The following is an 8,445-nucleotide window of genomic DNA, read 5'->3' on the forward strand; positions in this document are numbered from 1 at the left end:
TTCTTTCCTTTTTCTTTTTAGTACTAGGAGCCAAACTCAGGACCTTGCACTTGCCAGGCAGGCATTTATGCCACTGAGCTATATCCCCAGCTTGAATGGTCTTTCAGACATTATGAGACTTTCCATGAGCAGGACTTCTTAGAGGACACCTTTTAAATGCATATAGGTCAAAGCAACTGAAAACTCTTTTGTTCAGATCCAAGCCCTCACTACTCACTTCCAACAGTGAGTAGATGTATTAGTCTGACTAGCTGCAACTCATTTTATCTCTGCAATAATTTTGGCAGAAAAATGCCTGCATAAAAGGAGCTTTGGGACACTAGAATTAATAAACAGGTGACCCAAGAAGATATAAAAGAAAGTATATGGGTTTCTGTGAGTTAATTAATTGAACAAGTAGAAAAATCCCACCTGGACTTTAGGTTTATCTATAAAACACCTGACCTGTTCCATCTATTATAATTTCCCCTAACTGTCATAGTTGGATTTGTTCCAAAATAAACATTCTATTAGATTAAATCTAAGCTGACCACTTTAATAAAATTGAATTTCAATGGGTTTTTACCACACTGGGATTTGAGACTTTTCTGGTAAGGAAGGTAGGAAGGGGGCTACAGTTTGAAATGAGCAGTATCGTCTCTAAATCCATTTGATTTTGATGGGTCTACACCTCTAGCCCAATCTGTTGTGTCAGGCTGAAAAGCAATTTTTTTCTTGGAAAATTATTAATAATAACAAAGAGATAATGCATGTAGAAGTGTAGTCTTCCGAGTCAGATGTAGGTTTAAATCAAGGATTATAATCTAGATATTATAAGTAAAATCAGGGTACTTAAGCCATTATAAAGAGCCAATGAGCCAACATACAGTACAGAAAACCTTAGCAAGTACTGTACCCAGAACCCCTCCATTACCAAGTACAAAAACCTTGTCTTCTAACTATTTATCGCATTTCCTTTCTTTATTTGCACTTACGTATGAGCATCTTTCCCCTCACGTTTGCATGCAGTGTTTTAATGCATTTTCCTTAAACTTGAAGGACATCTGAGGGAGATTTGGCAGGTCTCAGGAAAGTCACGTCCAAGAAAGAGGGATCACCCAAATTAAAGATGAGTTGTGTCACTGTCAACAAGATCAGTATCTTTAGAATAGCTTCACTTTTTGCTATTGCTCTTAAAGATATATTCTCCACAAGGGCCAAGGACAAAAAGTCAGCTTGCTGTGCAAATCCGGAGCATCCTTTGTATACAAAGCCAGATAACTGCTGGACTGAGATATTTTTGTCATTGTTTCTGCCTAATGTTTGGGTCAGGATCCTTCCTGACATGTGCTTTGTGCCTAAGATTCTGTTATAAAATAGGGGCAGGAGCTTAGAGAAAGAAAGGATGGTGAGAAATCATTCAGCATCCCTGAGTGGCCTCTGTACAGAAGAAACTATCTAATAAAGTCCTAAAATATGTTACCAACCAACGCCCACCCCCACCAACTGCTATCCACAAAGCAGCCTGAATAACCTTCCCAAAACAATCAGATGAGAGTTATTGTCCTGCTTGAGAAGCTTCAGCCTCTGTGTTGTGAGGGTAGATCTAGCATGTCAAGTTGGTGTATCCTCTGCCTACTTTCCCAATTCACCTGAAGTGCTGGTTGTGAGCAACATTTTACCCACAAACACAGCTTTCCTCTTGTCAAACTCTCCAACCACCATGTATGGGCTTTGAATATACTGTTTCTCCTGCCTCACCTTTCCCACCGATTCTCTTCCTGGACCCTCATCACCTGGGAAATGCGTTCATCTTTCATATCTCTAGATCAGATTAGGCCTTCTCCTGCCTACCACTAAACAAGAGTCAACACATCAGCTATGTTCTGGTACACAGTGGATAAAACAAATGAGGGAAACTGTCCCTGTATGAGACAACTAGGAGCAGTGAAGGGGGAGGCGAATTGGAGCAGGCATGTTCCTTTAAAGGGAGCTATGCAGGCCTCATTCCTAGAGGGAGGCAGGAGGTCTGGGCATCTGCACTCTTAACAAGGACTCCAGGGCTGCATTTCTCAACTCCAGACAGATGGCATTTGGCAATACTTTTGCCATCTTTCTTCATTTTAAGAAACTTTTGAAATATCTTGATATTTACAATGCAATGTGAACCCAGATGTGGCCTGTGGACCATCTGCTGAGGCTCCTGTTTTGTTGTCTTAGTTGTCTACCTTGCTGGTCTCCAAGTACTGTGAAGACAAGGGCAAGAGTCTTTCTTGTCTGTGGTTTTATAGTGCTTACTATGTCTAACTTATAACCCCTGAATGGTTAAAAAAAAAGCCTTCTTTCATGGATAGGTTGCAGTCCAGCTGAGAAGGTACCCCCATGCATAACCATAGTACAGATGAAAGATTGTTTCATACCCCAGATCATTTACTTGAAAGTTAATTTCTGCTTCTTTTCATTTCAAGCTCTTCATCACAGTCTTGTTTATATGTTCCAAGATTTTTGGAAGATGACAACCTTGAGTAAGCGCAGTTAAAGGGGAGCAGTGTCCCTCAGAGCAGCAGAGTGGAGAAGAGTAGTCCTAGGGGGCTTGTTAAGGACACCGATGTTTAGGCCTCACTCCCAGAAGGATGCAGGAAGCCTAGGCACCCACATTTTAAAGAAATGCTGTCTAAGGAGAAGAGTAAGAGTAGGTGGATTTTTTCCTCTCCTGTGTTTACCATGCAAGCTGAGAATTGATTTTGTTAGAGAAAGTGGCAGTTTCCTTTCTGGAGCAAAAGTGATGTTTATGTCCTGACTATGTGGTACGAGGCATGATCCAATAAAGGCACATGTGGCTAAATGATCCTGAAAACTTGGCTTTTGTCCAACACCTCCACTTCAACTCCATCACTCAGCTACATTTCCGCCTGTTTGCTTTTTTTCGTTTGTTTTTTGTTTGTTTTATTTTTTTGGCGGAACCGGGGATTGAACTCAGGCCCTTGCGCTCACCAGAGAAGCACTTATTCCACTGAGCCATCTCCCAGCCCTGTTTGTTTGTTTTATTTTGATGAAGACCTGAGGCAAGGCTCTTTAGGAGAACTATTCCATGGTCACCCTTGACTTTTTCTAGTAGTTACCTGCAGCAGAGTGTTCAAGTGAATAAAGAGGACATGTAGTGACACTCAGCAGGGAGGCAGGTCTTTTCTAGACAAGCAGCCTTTTGGTTTTCCTGCTCAGTGGTATGTTTACAGCATGGGGGGGGGGGTGCTGACAAGCTCAGCTGACTCAGAAGCAAAAAAAAAAAAAAAATTAGGGAGTTGGGAGCTGGGGAGTTGGCTCAGTCACTGACTCACTGTGTGGTCGGTGGTGAGGTCACCAGCCTCCCCCTTTCCCCCACACCCTAGAACAAGAGGGAATCGACATGGCCCAGCTCCATAATCTAAGGATGATAGAATCATGCATTCTGATTAGTCAGAAGCACTTTGCAAGCTCCAAGTGAGATGTGCCTGCTATTTCCAACCAGAGGTGAGGAACAGCCTGTGGACTGTTGTTGCACACCTGTGATATTGTGGGGAAAATATCATGCCAGGGTTAAAGCAGATTTGTGGCCTCGGCCTTGACACTATGTTGCCTGTGTGAGCCTGAACAAATCACCTGACCTGGGACAAATCACTTGATCCCAACAACCTTTACTGTCCTTATTGCAAGACGGGAAGTGGATGGGATGTCCCTTGAAGACCCTTGACTTCTCTCGTCCTATGAGTTCACACAGAAGGAAATCACCCTTCTCAGGAGCATCACTGGTTGTCCTGATTTCCTTTAAAGTCTGTCAGAATGGTTTGGTTTTTAAACACATTTCCTAGAGGAAAGGAGGCTTTGTAACACCTCTTGTGTGCCTTCATTTGTGATTTAAAATTAAAACAGTACTGTATGAAGCTAAAAAGCAAGTGCCAAGAAGCACAATATAATTCTGTCTCTCTTTTTGTTTTTCCAACAATGACTATTCTGAAATCTTTTCTTAGGAATAGCAACTTAATTTTTTTTAAATGATTATTTTGGTTCCAGTGTTTTGCAGGATGCTAGAATATGCGTTTATTCAGCCTTATGCTTAACTTAGAAAAAAAAAACCTGTGCTCTCTGTAGAGATCCTGCTGATAGCTGAGCCTTTTGCTATAAAGAGGAGATAACTGCTCAGAGAAGACGAATTGGGTGTGCAGTGTTGAGCACAGCGGAATCCTGGAAAGTAAACTTGATGCTAACTGAACCTCACAGTCCTAGCTCATGAGGTCAGGTCTTGAGTGCTTATTTGGATTCAGATAGCCGAGATGGGAGTGGAGTCTGCCTTATGAGTCAGTCTCTTGCTCTTCTTTGATTAAGAAACCAAAGCTGGTTTATTAAAAAAGATTCTCTGCATTACCATGAGGAAAAACTCAGGGATCAGCACTGCTGTTGTTCTCCTTAGGAGTCTTTGCCCATGTCCTCCAAAATGTGGGTGTCCAGAAAGGACAGGGTGGAAAAGCTCTGTTAATGCACTGGCGGTTTGCTTTCAAGGCAGTGCCTCTGACTTCCTTTCTTTTTTCTGATGTCTTGTCTTTCCTTCGGTGTTCTGTCATCTCTTGAACTCATCTCCTCTACCTTCTAGGCCATGGAAATAATCCTTACTGAAAGTAAACAGAAGTTTAGTGAACTGGCAACATGCGGGCTTGAGATGTGGCCACAAATCTATACTTCATCATGTTTCTCATTTCTACCCAATGGAGCTTGTTCCAGTGGTAGACAGGCAATATATTGATTATCTGTAAAATTTAGAGTGGTGGGCTGGGGCCAGTGATAGGGGCCTGGTCATGGGAAGCCTTTCTTGTTTAGAAGCTTCAAGTGGGACTAGTAAAGAGTTTTAAACACGAAGATCAAAGATCAGATTTGTGTTATAGGAAAATCACCTAGTGATAAAAGCAGACTACAAGGCAGTAAAATGCCCATGGAAAATATAATAGTGACTAGGATGGGAGTAGTATGATAGGAATGGAGAGATTTTACAGATTTCCTGAAATTTGGGAGGAAACATGGACTTACTGAACACGGATGTTGGGAGTAAGGGAGAGGGTGAAGTCTAGTTTTGGGATTTGGACAAATGAATTGATAATGAATTGATAATGAATTGATACATGTACTAACATCTGGGAACACAAGTAGAGGAACTGATTTTTGTTTGTTTTTAAAAAGGAAGGATGGGATTGAAATGATGACTTAAATTTTGAACATTTGAACAATGAAACATTGAAATTCAGATAACAATTAGTACTGTAATCTGCACATGTCTAGAGTTCAGGACAGACACCAGTGCTGGAGAAAACCACATTGAGGCTGCCAGAGACAGCATCCAGAGTGACCCAGACAGAGGTACTAGGAGTACATAACCCCAGAATATTCTTATTAAAGGGAGGAAACCTGGAGAAGGGAGACTGAGAGGAAGGGGCCAGAGAAGGAGGAAGACAATCAGGAGGTTTTAAAGGAGCCCCTGTGCATTACTGGAAAAGTCAGAAAAGGAAAACGAGGCATCCGATGGGTGTAGTACAAAGAGGATTATTCATAATCCTGCAAAGTGTGATTTTAGAGGGACAGTGGGGGTTGAAGCCAAAATATAGTTCACTGAGAAAGGAGTGGAACAAGTGAAGAACTATTTTAAAAAGTTTCAGAGCTGGAGAGATGGCTCAGTAGAATAAGTGCTTGCCTGGTAAGCCCAAGTGCCTGAGTCCAATCCCTGGTTCCACTAAAATAAATAAACAAACAAATAAATAATAAATTATAAAAAAAAGTTTCACTATCAAGTGTAGACAGATAACTGCAGGTGGAGGGAATCTATCAAATCAAAGGACATTTGTTTTGTGTGTAATTTTAATTTGTACTTGAGGCAAGATACCAGTATAGTGATGTAAAAGAAAAGAAACATATCTATCATTTATGTCCAAAATGAGTAAATTCTAAAAACATCATACTAAAGAAAGAAACCAAACCTAAAAGGCTGTGTAGTGTTGGATTCCATTTATATGAAATTGTGGAAAATACAGAATTAGAGTGACAGGAGGCAGGCACATGTTCTGCAGGGCCTGGTGTGGAGAGGAAGAGTGGACTGACTGCAAATAGGCACTGGCCAGCTCTCTATGGAAGTATTTAACACAAGCAGTGTTAGCTTTATGTGTTTGTCCCTTTTCAGTTTTCATACTTTGAGTTCTCACAACAGAGTTTACAAATTCCAGTCTCAAGCAAACTGAAAGCCAAATTTCAGTTGCTACAGTCTCCTGAGAGCAACTGCATGAAGCCCAAGCATCGATGGCAGCTCGTCAGTCTGTGTGTTTCTGCATAAGTAACAGATGTTCCGCCAGATCTGGTGAGCGGCCACATCACATTGTCCAAAGCCTGATCATGGTTGGTTACTGTGTACCTGTCATATAAAATAGACTTGAAGATAGCCAAACATACTTCTAGATTGCTTGTTTGTCTCTTACTAATGAAGCCCATGTGATGTTTTACAAAAAATGAATGAATAGAACAGAACTGGATGACAAAGATGAATGTGCAAAACAGAAATGAAAAGTGACAATTTTGGACATGAAATTAGAATTAAATATAAATGAAGCTATAGAAGAAGTAGTTGACTATTGGAGAGACTTGATTGTCAGCCAGAAGGACTCAGTGAAAGTGAACTTATTTTTACCAATGAATAAAGTAATTGTAATGAAAAGGACAATGATATCCCATAAGTGACACTAATATTTTGCAAGATAAATTCTTTCTCTTTTATTCTTTTTATTCATTTGGTATAGGGCTTTGCTATGCAGCTTGAACTCAGTGATCCTCCTGTTTCAGCATCCTCAGTACTGGGATTCCAGGCATGCACTACCATACCTGGTTTCAGTGGCTGGCTCAGCACCCAGGGCTGGCATGGCATGTGGTATGAGGGATCGAACCCATGTCCTTTCACTTGCCAGAAGGCTCTTAGACTGCTGAGCTATCTCCTCAGCCCCAGAAAAATAGATTTCATTTTAAGAGCATTCTTAAATATTTTGCAATCTTAAAAATCATGAAAGGGCTGGCCAAATAGCTCAGTGGATTAAAGTGCCTGCAAGCAGGTGCAGGGGCCAGGGGTTCAATCCCCATGCCCGCCATGCCGGCCCCGCCAATAGCAATTGAGACTGGGCATAGTGGCTCATGCCTGTAATCCCAGCTCTTGGGAGGCTGTAAACAGGCAGATCACTATGAGTCAGATCTAGTAGTGAGACCCTGAATACCCTGTAGACTCTTCTCTAAAAAAAATACAGAAAAAAAGAGAAAGATACAGTTTTGGAAACTGATCCAAACTTAAAAAGATTTGTCAAGGTATAAAAATGATGCTCACTGTGTGATAGGTTAAATGATAAGCAAAAGCAGGCTGTCTAAACCACTTTCAAGCTTTTACAAATAAATAGTTTCATCCTCAACGATTCTAATGATTTAAATTACAGTGTACTAAGTATTTGTTTTACTATTTGTGTTTCTCCATTCACTTATAATTGATAACAAAAGTTTTAAATATTTTAACAAAAACGTTTTGTAGGTCAGAGAGAAGTAGAAATTTCCCTCATTGCTTACTAAGATCACTTCTCATGGTCATTTTTACAGTCCCACTGTGCAAAACAAGACTACTTATGCCTTAATTGAAGACATAAGTACTTATGCCAACTTGTGTTTTAATGAATATAAGTCTATGTGTATTTGTCAAAACTCATCAAATTGTATATTTAAAATGATGATTATACTGTGTAAAAAGGACATCTCAACAAGACTGTTAAATTGTTACATGTTGAAGCTGTTATTTAACTCACATTTTATACATGCCATCTTTAATCTTGAAGCAACACTGCAAGACTGTATTCCAGTTTGCAGATAAAAGAACAAAGGCTTAGAGATGCTATGGCTTTCTACATCCACATAGCTAAAAGGCATTAGAGTCAGGCTCTGTGCTCTCTCTATACCTGTGGTTCTCAAACATGGCTACTAATTATTAGAACTAGTGGAGGAAATTTGTTAAATTCTACTGTCTAGTTCACATCTCTGAAGAAGCTGGAGAACTTGTACCTATATCCCACTGACTTCCATTTGTCATGAGATGACACAGGCTGACAGATCACATGAAAACAGATTTTTAAATCTGGATGGTCAAATGGGGTAGAGAGGTCTAATTTCTGTAAATAAGAATCAATGACGGTGTGTTGGCATTTTTTCTATATAGAGGCCCAACCTACAAATGAAACTTATTTTATGCAACATATAATTTCCAGACCAAAACTTGTAAGTAGAATCGAGATTTCCTTTACATTATAACAAATTTAGATTCTGAAAGAAGTTTTATTTCAGTTTTAACTTTGACTCTTCAATTCTCAAAAGTTACTGTGTACCTTTTATGGACAAGACACTTGATAACCATTTTTTTTTTTTTAACCA

At 40.1% G+C, this 8,445-nt stretch overlaps 1 pseudogene; it reads right to left on the minus strand.

The window, feature by feature from the left end:
• Positions 1–1,799, minus strand: part of LOC101583787 — a 49,565-nt pseudogene extending 47,766 nt beyond the window's left edge.
• Positions 1,800–8,445: the final 6,646 nt, after the last annotated feature.

This window comes from Octodon degus, unplaced genomic scaffold (assembly GCF_000260255.1).
Source record: "Octodon degus isolate 3935 unplaced genomic scaffold, OctDeg1.0 scaffold00055, whole genome shotgun sequence".
NCBI lineage: Eukaryota > Metazoa > Chordata > Mammalia > Rodentia > Octodontidae > Octodon > Octodon degus.